Source organism: Labrus mixtus, chromosome 1 (assembly GCF_963584025.1).
Source record: "Labrus mixtus chromosome 1, fLabMix1.1, whole genome shotgun sequence".
Taxonomy (NCBI): domain Eukaryota; kingdom Metazoa; phylum Chordata; class Actinopteri; order Labriformes; family Labridae; genus Labrus; species Labrus mixtus.
Genome location: NC_083612.1, coordinates 9588390 through 9604394, shown reverse-complemented (window position 1 = coordinate 9604394; position 16005 = coordinate 9588390). Strand labels below are relative to the sequence as shown.

At 40.8% G+C, this 16005-nt stretch overlaps 1 pseudogene; it reads left to right on the top strand.

The window, feature by feature from the left end:
• Positions 1-15785: 15785 nt before the first annotated feature.
• LOC132980385 (U1 spliceosomal RNA) lies at positions 15786-15936 on the top strand (annotated as a pseudogene).
• Positions 15937-16005: the final 69 nt, after the last annotated feature.

Below are 16005 nucleotides of genomic sequence, written 5' to 3'. Positions count from 1 at the left end.
AAAATGAGCGCAGAGTTGTCTTTTACCCATTAGAGGTTAACCCCTGAACTTTCCAAGCCTGCCGTATCCCCCTCCCCATGTCCTGGTTTGACCCTTGCAACATATTTGCTTCACCTCACCTCAAACAAGACCTTCGATTAATCATCAACACAAGCTACGTCTCGCCAAGACAGATTTGACATTCAGGAAAATCTTGACTGTGTCCGGGGATTTTCTATTGATTGTGAGATGAATCCATCAAGACAAGTGGCAAATACTGAAGCATAAATGAAGAAGTGTCCTGATCTCAATCTGTCAAACTGATGATCAATGTTAGACTGATCCATGAATAATCCCCGACAAGGATCATTTACACAATCTTATCAGTGAGGGTCGATTCTCCCTCTAGATCCCTCTGACAATCAATTTCAGTTCGGTTTGACATTTCAATACAAATTGGATCAAAGGTATTCCTCGGAGCATTTTTAGAAACCAGCCTGTTTTTGCAGTTTTGGAATAAGTTCAGTCAAGCTACCATATCACAACCAGCTGCCGTAACCTTACAACCTTACCTTGAGTTTAGAGCTGTAGTTGAACTTTTCCATCCCCTGCTCTTTATCTATAACACTTAATTTTTTGAACGAGAATTGCAATACAAAAATGCAAGTTGATAATTGAGAACATAGTACTTTCAGCTTCTAAATGCGTGTTATAAATTGTATAAATGGATATTCTGATATTTACTTATTTTTTTCTGAAGACACAGTGCTGACATTTTTGAACTAAGATGGCAAACAATGCAAAAAAAAAAATCAACTGAGGACAATCAATCACTCAATCCATTCTCCGCCAACAAAAAAAAAAAGCAACCTGATAGGAACAAAAATAATTCCAAAAATAGCACATCACAGAGTACTGATCTGACCTACTATGTTTTATTGTGTTGTGTGTCAAGACTGTGCATTTCCTTTGGTTAGAGGAGGTTTCCTCAGTCTGCTCCTGAGAAACGATGGGCTGACTACATTCCCTGATTTGGGAAGGTTTGCTAATTTAGCCTCATTAGCATTCAGTGGATTAATCCTCACACTAGTTGTTTACCATCTATACTTAAGTAACGACCCCTAAGCCTGCGTGATGCCACAGTCAAAACATTTCACTTGTAGCACCAGAACTTTTTAAAAGACATTAAAAATGCATTAATGATGATTTCAAGTGTTTTTATCCACTTAAGCACTTTACTTAAGTTGATACACCAAGAACTTTGAAAACTTAAAAAAATAACAGGGGGAATTTAAAAAAAATCTGTTTTCAAAATAATTATTTATACTACATGAATATCTACAACTGAGCACCCCGGCATCCTGAAATAGTAACCCTGACCAGCCTGTCGTCCCAGCTGCTCTTATTGACATTGATTTTGTGTTTTCTATGAACATACTCACATGAAAAACATCTGTTCTAACGCCCAGTTTAGTGCTCTCCGAGGAATTGGAAAGCTCAATTACAGCAAAGCTCCATGTGTGCAGCACTGCCCTCCAAAATAATGCTGAGGCAGCATTTGAAGAACGTAAAGGGGGACCCGATACATTCTCAGGATACGCCTGATTCTGAGAACACTGTCAGACACATTTTGAATATCTCAGTGATGTCCCAAATTATGAGCTATTACACCCACAACTGAAATCTAGACCATTTGGGAGTGCAGGTCTGGAAACTGCTGTGTGGACGGCAGACATCTACAGCCTTTAAGAGAAACTGGGGAACACATTAAAATGCTATGCTGCTGCGCCTGAAATAATCTCATGATCGTGTGAGGATGAATAAAAGGGTCGTAAAAGTCTTGATTTATCTTAAAAGAGATATAGCTATTATTAAATAAAAGCAAATGTGTTCTTATAACCAAATATTACTTCACCATAATCATTTTTCAATCCCTAACTTTGGAAAATCGACTTAAAAGGTAATATTTTAAAATGATGTTCCCAACTAGGTCTGCTGCCCCCTAGTGGCTATAAAACAAGTAATACAATACATTTCATGCATCACATATAAATATGTTACTGGGGCTTTCAAAAGGTTGTCTGAAACTGTTTTCACACATGCACGACTGAAAATTCTAGGAAATGTAATTTGGTCTGATCCTGATATTTCCGGAGTTGCTTGTTCACACTTGTCCCACACAGCACAAAGTTTTCCCTGTCAGTCTATGGAAGGGTAAAAGTGGAGAAAGGGGACTGGAAGGCGAAACTTTGGTTAATGTCTGGTTGAAAATATTTGGCTGTTTGGGTTCACACATGTAGCTCTCCCAGAAAAACAAATCGGGAAGTTTTTTGTATGTGTAAAAGCACTATAAAAAAATAAAATACAGTGCTTCAAATTACACGACCTAGAATCTAATAGTTGAAAAGGGATACTGCAGTGTAGCAAATATTTTTTTATATATTTATATTTATTTTTTAATTTGGTTTTTAAGGGCAACTGCTGACTGCTCCTTGTTGTTTGAAAAATAATGACATTCAAATGTGATCTCATGTCGAGAAAATTAGGCTGTTTTTGTTGTTTCAGGGATTGGATAAATTGATTTTTTTCTTTGCGGTTCATAGTGGGTGTTTGGTGCCCAACATGCAAAAGCAAGAATAAAAACACCTCTAAGCAGCAGGCGTCATTCCTCGAGCACAGACACAAACAGACATAATTAGCCTCTCCCCACCTCTGCATCCTTTAGACTCAACAGAACCATGACTCCCTCGCAGCAAATGGACTAGAGAGTGCATTGAAATGCAGAGAGAAGCAACAGCGGTGTCTGGAAAGGTGGAGGGAGGCTGGGGGAAGGTGTTGGAGACAGAAAATCATTGTCTGATTCATCACTTCATGTTCAGGGGATTACACGCTGAGAGAGACACTGGTGGAAAATCTGCTCCATGAATAAAAAAGGATTATTAATTCAGAAAGATAAAAAGAATCATTGAAGTTGAATCCTTCAATAGGATAAATTATCTTAAAAATGATCACATGCAGGCTACATACCAACACATGTACTACAATGGATGGGATGGGACTTCCTAAAGACACAACCATTTCACACTTGTATGTACTGTTATCCGTGTCCCTGTGGAACCAGCGTCTTTTTGGGGAGTTTTGCCTTTCTTTTCTCGGTCTATCACAATCACAGATGATGTATGTCCTTGCCAGCTCAGAGGTAAACAAGTGGACGAAAAAATGAGATGAAATAAACATTTTAACAAAAGCTTTTTCTTCTGGAGAAACAAGTCTAGAGAGAATTTGAAAACCAGGCCCTGTGTTCCTTCAGTACCATTGTTCATTGTCACAGTGCCAATTGTGTTTCCCATAGCCCCCGCAGGCAAACAAGGTCTAGCAATATTTCATTGAACAACACACGACAGAAATCTCCATTTCCCTCCACAAAGGATGCTGATGCAGAGGAACCTTTTCCACCTTTTCCGTACTCCACTTTCCTTTATCTGCAGCCTCCTCCTACAATTCTGAATACTTCAATTCCAAACAAAATGCCACAAATATAAACCCAGGGCGGCAAGATGGAGGTGGAGCTAAGGTTAAGAGGTTGGGGAGTATATGTGGGGGGGGCTACAAATGAAAAACATAACCTTTTTTTTACCCCTCATCCCTCCTTATCACTTGGAAAATTGCTGGTGTGTTAAATTAAATTCCAACTGTATTTTCCAGGATGAAGACGACGGGGGAAAGGGGATTGGTGAAAACATCTTGAAGAGAAGCCGGGACACCCACTGTAGAGCACCAAAATGCACACCAGTAACCCATCCATCCATCCATCTATCCATCCATCCATCCATCCATCCATCCATCTGTCCATCCGTTCATCCATTCGTCCATTTGTCCAGGTCGCATCACGGCACTTTGAAAGCCCACTCCTTTCCCTACTACTCTGCCTTTTCCAGTTCTTACCCACATTCAGACACACAAACTAACCACAGACACAAGATAATGGGGTCTGTATCTTCCTAGAGCAAAAGTAAAGCGGAATAACATTAAGCCAATGAGGGAAAGAAAAGCCCACTTTATCTGGATCTATGATGTTGGATAACAACAAATCTTCCATCTTACCTTGTTGTTTCTTTCCATTCTAGTCACATACTCACACCTTGAGCCTGAAGCAATCCTACAAGGTGCGGCAGATGGATTTTATATTTTTTATGAGCTTGAGTAAAAAAAAAAAAAAAAAAAATGCATAACTAATATTATGAAATATATCCGCTGGTATGAACTCTAAATAACTGTTCTTAAAGGAAAAACAATTAAAAAGTGTAAGTGAGTGCAGAGTTTTGGTCCAATAGGGGGTTGACAGCTTTTAAATAACCTCTTCCCAGATATGACAAATGCTGGCTCTCAGCGTTAATTATAACTTCATTATTCATTGAAATGAAACCAAACACAAAAAGAGGCCGTCATTTATAAAGACTGTTCCCAATTCACAGCCACCTGCTGAAATGATTAAAATGTGTATGTGTTTGAATATGGATACAATGGGTATGTGAGAGGAAATCCCATCACCACAGGAGCGAGCTGCAGCACCTGTTCATCAGCCGAGCATCTAACCCTGAACCAGACTGAACCAGATCCTTCCCACTGACCCCCAGACAAGGATTACAATGTTGTGTGAGTCAGGACAGCCGGACCATCACACACCCTGCTGGGCATGTTTCTAACAACACCATTTCGCAGGCCATATAGGCTAGAGCTGTCATAGGACACAAATTGAAGAGAATGTGAATATAATGAGGATTTTTTTAATGTTGCCAATACATCATAAAGAAACAGAACACATTATTGCTGTTAATTTTTTCAACAGGGTATTGAGAAACTGAATGTTACATGGAAAAATACAGCCTTCATTCAAATGAAGCGTTCATGTAAACGAGGGGGAATTCATCACCATTTACAAGTATACATACCTTTATATGTTTTTTAATTACTTTTAAGTTCTTCAAATGAATATAAGTGAGAAAGGTTGGAGTTTTTCTCTGTTTTTGTTAAGCGGTCATGAATAGTGTTTGCTGAGGTCCAAGGGTGTTTTCACTTAGAGGAGATTAGGGTATTTTGGTTCATGGAAGATCAAATTAAGTGGTCTAAAATATGTAATTATCTCACTTATTAAATAACTCACACAGAGTCGAATCATCTTGGCAGTACAATTTTGGAGGATAATCTGGTAATTGTTCTGAAATTACCCTAATTAAATATTTAAGGCAAAGGATTTTACGCCCGGTCACCAATGGTGTCCTTCCTGACATGAAGATGAGCAGGCGATTGGTATGTGAGGGATTGGTAGTTTAGGGGGTCTGGCTAGCCAATCATGTTGCCCCTTAGCCAAAGTCCAGGCCATCCCATCAGCTCTTGCCACCTGTCCTTCACCCTCCCTCAAAAAGACTGCAGGGAGAGGGTGAGGGCCAGATGGCTCTAAAGGCCAAGCAGCATCCTGAGTGTAGCATCCTCCCCACCCCCAGCCTCAGAGCTACATGCCTGGTCCTACCTCCACCCTCTGACCGACCCCCCTCCTCTTCCCCAATCCAAACCCCAGAGCCCCAGTGCTCGTCAGTGCCGCATGACTGGGCAAACACAGTCCTTCACCAAGATAAATCCCCTGTCTCTCCTATGCAGCTGCCTGGTATGCAAGAAAGGCTTATCCTGAGCCTAAAAGAGCCCTCATCTTTACCGACGAAAACAGGATTCTTGACATTAAGATTTCCTCTATCACAAAGTGCCAGAACCTGCTCCCCGTGCAGCCTCTGTAGGTGGAAATCTTTTAGATGTAATGGTTTATGGATGCTTCAGCTCCAGAGGACCAGAGCTATATAATATAAAGAGAACCAGATCACTAAAGATGGTAATCACTTATCTGAGTGGTCCAGTCAGGGGCTGGACGTGTTAAAAGGGGGGAGAAGGTGTACAATGGGCTCTAAATAATCTCACAAGGCTGCTCGTTTGTCATCACGCTACCCTATCTCACTGAGATTACATTCAATTAGTTTCAGATACCAGCAGTGCGGGGCGGCTGGCACATACTATCAATCAAATCCTGTCAATGACAAATTGTCACCGCTCTTGTCTCTCTCCATATCTGGGCAGCAAGCCAACTTAACGATGGATTTGTGATGGTGGAACAAGTCTAATAAGAGTCTCAACTCGGGGTCCAAAAATGGTGTCAAATCTTGCTGAGAGCAAAGAGATAGGTCGCTATTCAAATGTATTCAGGAGCCAGCAAGAAATTATCAAGAACAGGTGAAAAGTATGAACAGAAAGGGCTAAGGCCTTAATGTTAAACATGTTTAAGAGGGTAATGTAAGAGGGCAATGACTGCAGCTATCTGAGTGGTGGTTAGCGCAGATGTTACAGTCCTAATGAGCAGGTTGGCAGCTCAGGGAGGGTATGGCCTTCATGACCTTGCCCATATGTCTGCATAAATGACCACTGATGGAGGAAGCACTGTACAGAGCAGCATATGTGAGGTCTCTTTTGGTTGCACAAAAAAAGGTCTTGAATTACAGTGTATGTTTCATACAAATACACCTAAAGACTTTAATTCAAAGCCTGTTTTTTCTGTTTCTTTAACTGAGAGTTTGACTCAGAAAAATTGGCTTTCGAGTTTCACCAGATGCACTAACCTTAACTAAATGTAGTTAAACAGATCTTAAAAGAATAATGGGTTCAGCTGCAGGAATATTGTGAAGAGCTTAGACAAAGGGAAGCCAAAAGGTATAGAGGCTGCAAAGTATTGGTATTGCAATGGCCAGTTAATTTAATTCAGCTTCAACATCTGATTGACATGCCCCCCTGTGGAGGTTTTATCGGCTTGTAGCAACAGAGCTGACACCCAAGGCATGACTGGGAATCTGCTGGTGAAGGGATTCCAGATTACAATCTGTGATCGGAATATCATGGGAACCCAAGGAAGCATCTCAAGAGTAGAGAAAGGAGTAGGCTGTCAAAGTGCCCTGATACGACCTGGACAAATGGACAAATGGACAAAAGGATGGACGGGTGGATGGACGGATGGTTTGCTGGTGTGCATTTTAGCATAGTTCATCAAATCTTCAAAGAAACTTGGTTCTATTTGTACATGTCTGTATGTAGAATTTGCATTCTAGAAAATTTGATTTTACATCAATATGTGACTGAAGTTGCTTAAGAAATAAATGTAAAATATATATATTCTATAAATAAATAAGTGTATTGCATTTTTATTCATACATGAGTTTACTATTTCTTTGTCAGTAAATATTGACCCCCCCCCCCCCCCCCCCCCCCCCCATTATCACATCTTATTGAACCGTTTGAAGGCTTGAAGTCACTCGAGCATTAGCAGTCAGGGAAAGAAAGCTCATTAAACCCGGCCTCCCACGCTGAATATGAAATGTATCCTGAGGTTCAGGATTAAGTCCATCTTGAGAAGGTAATAAACAAAGCCATGTAGGGTTTCCCACTCTTAGCTAATTACGGGGCCGTTAGAGAATGACTGCAGCAGAGCAGCCAACTGCACAAACACACAGTGCAAACACCTCGTTATCCTACAGAACCCCACCCAACCGTATGAAACGCTTCTTAATGAGCAGCCAGCAAAGACTAGTTAAAATAAATACATAATTTCCAATAGTCCTGATTGAGCAATTAGTGTCAAAATCACCCTGTCATCTTCGTGAGCTGAATCAATAATGGATTCCATTACAGACGCACTCAGTCACCTTGTGAATGCCCTTCGACATCTCTATCACATGCTTGTGGACAGGGTTGAGATGTGCTGTCAAACTCAGTCTTTATGTTCTCTGATAGCATATGTGAGGAGGACTTTGAGCTTTCTCAGCATACTCAAACCTTATTTGTAATGTGTGGACAATAAATATGCCATGACCCCTGCTTTCTCACCACAAATGAAGGTGGCTTTAAAAGATAAACCCCCAATAAAGCTAGGATTATGTCAACAAAGTCTTACCAACTGTTAGTGCTGTAAATCTGCGATGTATCTACATCACTCTGGAGTAGGTCACGGTATAAATCAAAGAGCCGTTCAAAAACATCAAAGATGAGGTTAATTAAAAGACTGTATGGTGGAGTCCAAAAATGCTGTTCAGACAGTTTTGATCAAATATTAGCCAAAACTTTTTCTTCTTTGACTTCAATTCGGCACATTTAGCATGCCTAGCGAGAATTGAAAATCAAAGGCCTTCCTAAATGAACTTTGTGTTAGTTCACCAAAGTCAGAGAGAGAGGAAATGCAATACTCAAAACAAAAAAAATCTATCAATATCTGACTTTAGTTTTTGAAGAAGTTCAGTTTTTCACTGAAAGGGGAACATGTTAGAGATTGGGCTGGGACCAACCTCTACCCAGGGATCATCTTATTAGATTTTGAATGTGAATAAAATCCTGTTAAAAGTGGCTTCGTTTTATGGTAACTCACCCTGCGCCCAATGTGATGCTGATATGAAGATCCTTTATCTTGCTGCCATAAATAAATCTAAAGCCTGCTTCTCATTGGAAAGTCAAAGACAAAAACTTGCATTTTTGAGAAGTTAATATTTTTTAAAGTAAAAAGTTTGTTGTATTTGGTTGACTAGTTGTAGGGCAGAAAATCATTTTTGGGTCTTTAAACTGAAGCGCTTCAGCGAGGGTTACTGAATTATATCTAAAACTTTGGCCACGGGGAGGGACAACAAAGGATGCTCTGTGCATTATATATTACAAACCAACTCAATTCCAAATAAGAAAGCTCACAAATTCAATTTGCCTTTAACTCATACAAACGTTACCCCTTACCCCCCCCATACAGGTAGTCAATTACAAGATCCAGTAAAAAGACTTCTTGAGCACATGAGTGTTGCCAAAGAGAGCCAGACAGCACTATGAAGACCCATAAAGGGACATACTGTAAATCCTTAACCATTTCCTGTCTGCAGCTGGTCAATTCATAACAATAATGATCCAATCTCATGGAATCATAGTTCAATGAATACCTATTGAGGGCAAATAGACGAGTATTCAGCTCGTAGCAAAGTCTGCAGTTCTGCTCCGTCAAACACTGAGCCTTTTTTCAGCACAATACAATACATCCCTGATTCTCGTCTGCTTTCCCATGTAGGTCCATGATTGCCACTCAATGAACATTAATATAGAGAGCAGGGGACATGCGAGAGAGTAAATCTACAAAGGGAACAAAATCCAATTACCTCCTACTGTGGGGAGCATCACATATAGGATCTTGAACTCACGCAGCCCAGGTAATTGTCAGGGGACATTGAGCCTTGCTGCATGGAAGCCTGAAGTAATTCTGCAACAATGGGCGCCGTGTGTACGGGTTACTACCTCAGTGCTTTCAATTTATTTAAGTTGGCTGATGTCCACTAAGAGGGAAGGTGAGTATTGGCTCAGTCTAGATAGAACAACCTCCCTTCCCTGGAGAGCACTGAGCGTCTGGCCTCGTCTGGTCTCTCCGATTGATGATGCCGCCACGTTTGCGGCTGCAAGTGGGGCTCATAAGGAAATCCAGACATGTCACTGCTGATAACTGATCAAGCATGCAACGGGCGAAAAACTCACTTTATGAATGATGTCTGGGTTGGTTTCCATAGCAACAGCAATGCAGACAGAAAATAAACTAGTTTGGGTTGGATTACATAAATATTGAGCAGAATCCAAGCACTGGACAAGGTACACTGAAGTCCTTTAGCTGCTCAGTTTGTCACTTGGAATCCAGAGAGAGAATCTGCGGCCTGGAAAATTGGAAAACAGCAGCTGGGACTTTGGTTGCATCAATTAATATTCATGTTCTACATAATCCCAAGTGACTAATTTAACACACCTGATCAAATCAATAATTCACAGGGGGGGTGAAAAGAAAGAAGAAAAGGGAATAAACCCACTTATCATATCTGATCCCTGGGACATCAATGGCAGGGGGAGTGAAGTCAAATAAATCTCCACCCCATTTGGACCAGAACCAGACCCAGCAAAAATAACCAAACACTGACATGCATGCTGTGACTTCAATATCTGTCCAACCATAGCTGCCTTGAGCGATGGAGCCCAGATTTTCTTTTTCACCTGAGTGAGGTTAATGACCGAGGGGATTTGGAAATCCTTCTTGTTATGCTACCTGAATTGAAAACAAACTCGAGCCTATACAGCCTGACCCATATATATTTGGGTCGATATATAGGCCTATCGCATATATCTAATATATTGGCCTTCATAGGAATTCTAAAAACTAGGGTAAATGATAACTGACGAGTTATTATGAAAGTGGAAGGAGACATAAGCTTTGTTATGACTATAGACCCAATCTCATATTTTAAATATTTTGTATTTTAATGTCTCTATTTCTGCTTAATGATGTTTTAATACATGTAAAGCACTGTGAATTGCTCCATGTATGAACAGTGCTCTAAAAACAAACCTGCCTTGCCTTTTATAGTTGATGAGTGCCAGATTATAACGTACTAAATAACACAAAATACAATGCTTGGGGTAATTAAGAAATGGTGTCATTGACCTCATGGTTTACAATGCATAATAATGAATTAATGTTAAATACACAGGAAAACAGCATTCTGGGTACTTTTGCACATTATATCAATGCACCATTCATAAAGAACCCATACATTGTAACCCATAAATACACTATTTATGCTGCCATATGGTAAATGGTAAATGGACATGAGCTTGAATAGTGCGTTTAGTCTTTGACTTCTCAAAGCACTTTTACACCGCAGGTCACACCTACACATTCACACACTGATGGTAGAGGCTGATATGTATTCATACACATTGATACCCCCCCCCCCCCCCCCCAAACAAAGCAGTGGTAGCAACTTGGGGTTTAGCATCTTGCCCAAGGACACATCGGACATGTGGCTGCAGGAGCTGGGGATCGAACCCCCGACCTTCTGGTTGCGAGACGACCGACTCTTCAAAGTGAGCCGCACAGCCGCTTGGTAATTGACCCATTTATAAGTCTGATAGGTTAATGAGTCGAGTTCTACCGTAAACAGATCTTTGTTTGTAGCATGAAAGCTGCAGGAGAGTTGATTTCCTTTTTGTTGCAAGGAAGCAAATGAAAGTTATTCCACCTTCATTAATGTGAAGAATAATCTTATTCTAATAGGTTTTGAATCAACATAGACATCTATTCGGCATTTAATTGTCAGCATGTGCCTCTGTCACAGCCGTCATAATAAAGTGAAAACCTTCTATATCCTCCAAATGTCAGCTCCACCACAACTTCTGTCACACCTGAAAGCCAGGTTTTTAGACTTTGACATTTCTGAATGCCCTAAGCACAACATTAAAACGGCTTCATACCAACAAGAATATGTCTATTTTTTTTATTTATTTTTTTACAACTTACCTTGATGTATTCATCTTAAATCAAATTAGAGCTGTGAGGTTTGCATACAACAACAGTAGTACATCAACATCATCATGTGGAAAATGCAGAGCGAAGCTGAAACAGGGAAAATGAGTCACGGTATCAAGTGATCCATCAATCTTTACGCCAACTGCTTAAGTAATTCTACACAACCACAAAGCGCCAACAGGAGGCTGCACAGACGCCTTGATGCTTTCACTGACTCTTTGAATCAATCCAGTTATGCTTCCTTTGACGCCAAGGCTGGTTTACCTCGTCAAGGTCAGACTAGATCACAACGCAATGGGAACAAGGTCTAAATCACCTAAATGGGAAAATGAGGGCATTTTTTGTTTTTGCATGAGTCTACCTGTTTTGGACCTTTTCTTTACAGACAAAATAGGATCTAAATGTGTAATTTACAAGAGTTTTCAGGGTTTTTCGAATCAAAAATCTTAGTTTGAGCAGAGAATCTGATTGACCATGAGGCATTTCTTACAACATTCACCGGAATTCGAGCGTTGCAAAATCTGCAAACTATTCACAGAGTTAAGTAGCCCAACATTTTATTTTTGCTTCTTGACTTTCCATGCAGAAAACCTCTCCAGGCTCAACTGCAACATTCAAACTTAACAACCAACAATTTCTGATCCACTTGACGCTCCAGAGCACCCACTCAGCCTCCCTGTGTTCTTAAGGCGTCACACACAACACAGCAGCGCAGACAGGTAGAAAACAGACGGTCAGATGTTTACTCACCCTTTTCTGGTCCTCCAAGCAGTGCAGCACAGTTTTCCTCCTCGAAAGCTGTTGTGGACTAGCCTCTGCCCCTGCCTCCATCTTCCCATAGGTGAGTGAGTTCTTGGGCTCTCCAACAGCTTAATATATCCACTTCAGCTTTTACAACAAGCCTCTTAGGGAATGAAGGGAAATACCTGCTGCAAGTATTCAAGTCCCCTTCTTGAAATCACTTAGTTGCCGGTTGTGGTGCATGAACGTCTATCCAAAAAACAGGAAAATCTCTCCGTCCATCAACTTTGCTTCATGAGAAAGACGACACCCAATCTTTGGGAGGATCCAACCTCAACCACAAGTCTTGTCTCAGTCATATCAATTCCTGATGGTTTCTCTGTGCAGCCTTCAGTCCTGAGTGGCTGATCTAAAGAGAGCATCAGGGCAGAGAACAGGAACCTGAGACAACCAGGGTGGTTGTCCTTCCCAAAACCATCACTGCTGCCATGGAGAAGTTATCTTACATGCAGGATGTGATCTACATGATCCTCTCCGCTGGTGGAGATTCTATCCAGTCCGCAGTAGATGAGGTCAGAATTCAGTTTTCTTTGCGGCAGAATAAGTCAATGTGTCTATTCCAGGGAAAATCCTGCAGTGTGAAAAAAGACAAGCCAAAAGATGTCCAGTGAAAAAATAGATGAGTAAGAGCTGGTGTCACTCACAGCTCAAAGGTCAAGTGTGGCATCCTGACAGAGGACAAGTGCTTGTGTTGGGAGAGAAAACAGAGTTAAATTAAAGCATTGCAGCAAAGACTGCAGTATTAGAAACAACTTATGATGCATGTTAAGAATCATACATTTCTGATAAGGCTATTTCTAAGTATCTCATATGCACAGTGGTTAATTATTTCTACCATTTGCATCCATTTTTGTGTATGTAGTTGTTAATTCATGGAGATAAATGACGAAAACCAGAGTTTGTGTATCGATTACCCACTTGCTCATTGCTGCAGGTGTCTGAAAAACACTTAAATACGAAACTTTTTGCTGATCACAAACTTGCCATCGTGCTTTTTAATCCTAACAAGTTGTAGTAAACACTGTTTTTTTTTTCCTCCGCATGGATTCCACGTCACACAAACATGAACTCAGGAGTTAGGTTACAATCTGGGACAAATTGCTCGCTGAAGGTTTGAGCTACTGCAGCATCCCTTCAGCAGAACCTGCGAGAGCTCCGAGGCTGCCTGACAGACCGGCAGCTGCTCTGAGCTCTCCGCAAACTGTCCGTGATTGTGTCAATTAAACAATAACAAACAAACTACAAACATGAAGGAGTAGAGTCTGTGGTAAGAAATGATGCTCACCTCGCACTTGTCTGTTTCTTTCCCTCCCGGTGGAGATGGTCCCTGCCTCGTGCGCAGCGCTGTCCGTTCCTCTGGCTGCAAGCGGAGCAGCCAGCTGCTGCGTTCAGGTACCGTCGGAAATATTAAGCGGACGGTGTTCCTTTCTGTTTTCTCTTGATGTGGGTTTTCAACAGCCATCTCTTTTATCAGACTGTTTCACTGCTTTGTTATGATTGGCCTAAATAAGCTTGCGACATTATTTTAAGAAGGCAAAAAAAAAGTAGCCTATGTTTTTTTTTTCCCCCTGATCATTTTACTGTTGTTTCATGAAAAGCTGCACATCTTTTAAACTTTATGGAAGGGGAAAATTGCTGGGTCTGTCTTTACATGTTCAGCAATTCGCAGTTAAGAGACATAACAAGCTTTTTATTGTATATCAGGAAAAAAATAAACATTTTTATTTTGCACTTTGCTGTACAAAACTATACAGCTGTTTATTTTGACTGTCTTGCTTTTTGTCCTTTAGTCAGATTGTTTTATATATAAATCCTCTGATTCTCATTAAAATCAGTTCTTTATCTTCCACCTACACAATTCTATCTTTTGCAAATTAAAAAAATGTATTTTGCGTATTAACAAATTCCTAAAATGTTTTATAGTTTCCCTAATTTTGTGTGTTTTAATTGTTTACTAGATTTTACGATATGATACGTTCTATACTCAGGTTCTATGCTCAGACTACTCACACAATTGTAGTGGGTATTCTAATTTACGAGGGGCACCTAAACGCATCACCAGGGTCCCACTCGGTCTCTCTCACCGCCGTAACATTACGTCACTGGGTGCTTCAAGCTCCGCTCTTCACTCCCAACATCCTTGAAGGCGCCCGTTGGTTTCCATGACGACTCTCGCTTTGGAGTGATCTACCGCCACCTAGCGGCCAAACAGAGACATGTCGATGCAGAGCTGTTCATATAACTTCACTTTTCACATTACACCTTACGGAATAAATTACTGTTAAATCAATTAGCTGATTTACAGAAAATAATAATAAAAATGGTCTGGTTCCAGCTTCTCAATTTGAGGGACTGGGTGGGCTGTTTCTCTTACCTCCTGTTTTCTTTTTGTAGGTTTGTGTGATCATAAAAACTTGATATATAGACTTTAAGTCAGTCTAATAAAACAGGAAATGTGTACATCTACATCATGAAGCAGCATTGCCCAGTGCATTTAGAGACCAAGCGTCCTGTCCGACTAACAGCCAGGATTTCTTGATAATGGAGGCGGGGATCAGTTATAGTCATGTTCACGTTGTGTGCTCGTGCTCCTGTATGAGCAACTGTACCGTGGCACACCTCTTCCAAGCGTGCCAGGGCCACCGTGCTTGAACATGAAGCACTCACAAGACAAACAAAGTGGATTTTGAGGGTGAAGCCCAATTAGGCACAGTACGGATAGCTTAGTGTGAATGCACCGTTAATAAGAAAGCAGTACAGTAGAAGTGCTGTGCAGGTAAACCTGGCACATCTTCTGACACCTTTCCAATTCAGCAATTACTTGAATGCAAGACACATCAAATATTAGTATTTACAGGTTGTATTGTTTACAATTATGTGGTTATAAGCATATCTTTTTTTCACTTGTTGCACAGAGTTGTTTGATTAGAGGTGGTATGAGTTAAATTTGGTGAACTTCTTAGCTAATAGAGGGGTGGAGGTGTGGTTGGGGTTGCTCAAGCATTGCCCAGGTCCCTCCACGTGTAAGGGGGTAAGGATTACAACAGAGGTTACATTTTAGAAACTGAGCAGTAGTTTAGAAGTATAGAAAAAAAAAAAGGAAGAAAAAAAAAATACAAGCACACACTCGAATTACACACACACACACACACACACACACACACACACACACACACACACACACACACACACACACACACACACACACACACACACACACACACACACACACACACACACACACACACACACACACACACACACACACACACACACACACACACACACACACACAAGCAACATACAAAATTGCAAAACGTTATTATTACTCCCTGCTTGCCTGTTTTGTCTTTGTCTATGCTGTGCATTGTATCGTCGTGTCTCCCCTGTCTCCTACATACTTTTGCTCTTGTCACGTCCCTCACTTGTCTTGTATTGTTCTGCATCACCTAATAAAAAATAAAAAAAATAAAAAACTGAGCAGTGTAACAGAATATGTTGAATTATATTTGTTAATAAACTTACAAATTATTGGGACATGTTCAGCACGCTGTCCCAACATTGGGTGCATGGAATATACTTATACTTATACTTACTCATACTTACCTGGCAGGGGAGATATCATGATCCAGAAGGTGGTTCACCCATGGCGAGGCCTGGCCATTGCACTCATATGCGAATTCCCCAAATGTGGGAATCTGGACTGCATAATTTGTGGTAGTGGGGGACTGCCTTCGCGCTCTCCCCTTATTTTCCACAATTTCCCAGTTTGGGATCAATAAAGTAATTCTATTCTAATACAAATGGGGTCGCCTGAA